This window comes from Bison bison, unplaced genomic scaffold, assembly GCF_000754665.1.
Source record: "Bison bison bison isolate TAMUID 2011002044 unplaced genomic scaffold, Bison_UMD1.0 scf7180017856906, whole genome shotgun sequence".
In the NCBI taxonomy this organism is placed as follows: Eukaryota; Metazoa; Chordata; class Mammalia; order Artiodactyla; family Bovidae; genus Bison; species Bison bison.
This window is the reverse complement of record NW_011487479.1, coordinates 11,544-13,182: the sequence shown is the minus strand read 5'-3', so window position 1 is coordinate 13,182 and position 1,639 is coordinate 11,544.

The window sequence follows — 1,639 nt, the reverse complement described above, 5'->3', positions numbered from 1 at the left end:
GAATACAAAAAATCGAATCACATATGTCTCTTTAGAAAGCCAATTAAGTCCCCAGGCTGCTTTTGTTAAAATGTTGTTTGCTGAATTGTTGCTATTGTCCATTTTAGTGTATAAGTTGCAGCTAAGCGGTATGTACCATTTTAATCTACAGCTTTGCAGGGGCCCTAGGTAGAATATATCCAGAAAAAAAAATCAGCCTATTACACTAGCAACCCTCAGTGGTGTGAACATGTGCGAGGTTGCCTGGGAGGTCTTCTGTACTGTTAGATTTCCTGCACCATCCTTTCATAGCATTGATTAACTCTAAGGTGGTTAAGTCAGAAATAACGTTGAATCCTCATTTGACAGTATTTGATGAAGTTCTGGCCTTCAGCTTTGGAGTCTCTTGGGATGAAAACACGCCTCATAGCTTGTATCTGATGTAGCCCACTGCCCTGTTCAAGTCAGAATGAACAAAGCTGGCAGAAAAGACTGCTTGGTGAAGGCTTGAGTTTATCAAATAGTAAGACAAGGCTGTATCTCTAAGTCCCAGAAGAAGTCAAAACTCCTAGTCATGCAACCGCAGGCACAGTAGGAAACAAAATCTCCAAAATTTGATCTGTTCTGTTCAAACCTTGGCAATTATGTCATCTGCTAGATGCTTCTCTTCAGTCTAATTTCTGGTTGTCTTGTTATCCTTGTATATGTGCCTTCTCCTGTTTCTGAAATAAGTAGGCATAAAAAAAATGATTTTCTAATTCCCAATTAGGAACATATGGCTTTCCCTCCCCTTGAGTGCAAAGGCATAAACCCCACATTGAGGTTCAGTTACCTCTTTTAAAAATCCTTTTTGAAAAATTTCTTGATTAAAGACACGTTAGAATCTATTGATTGAATTTAAAATTCCCTGCATAGTCCAAAGAAACATAATGTTTACTCTTCAAGACTTCTTCTAAAGAGTTTATAAGAAAGAGCATTACTCTGTTTTCGGTCCTCAGAACTCTGTCCTTTCAAGGGAACTATTCCATGTCTTATTAGAGAGTGTGTGTGCAGGATAAAATTGTAACAGCTTTAAAGTGCTTCCCTGGCATTTTTGCTTTTTAAAATAGCCATCCCCTCTTCCCATTATTCCTTGTACACGTGGTTCTAGGTTAAGCTGGTCAATAGGAAAATCTCAAAAGCATAATGACAAATTCAGGCTAACCATAGGAAGCCATTTTACATCCCTGGAATTTGTCATTAAAAAGTGTGTGTGTGTGCACACACCATGTCCTTTTGTAACCATGGGAACGTAGGGGAGAAAAATGCAGGGACACCATCATGAGGAAAACAATTTCAGTGCATTAGTCAGTGAAGAGTGATTTTCCCCTTGACTTCCTCCTCTCTGAATCGATAAACTCCTGAAGGGCAGCTACCTTTTCCGCCTTAACCATGACTTGATATCACCTTAGTTTGCATTTTCAAAAAAGCAGTTAAGGGTGCTGGAAACCTCCATGTCTTTTCTCTAGAGGAATCATTCTGATTTGGTTTAGACTTAGAAGATTCTCCCTGTTTCATTCCTATATCTGGACATTTAAAATCAGCTTAAACGTTTTTAAGGCTTACATAAACAGCATATTCCTTCTAGTTTTCTCTTTTTAAACTCCAAATAAACACATTC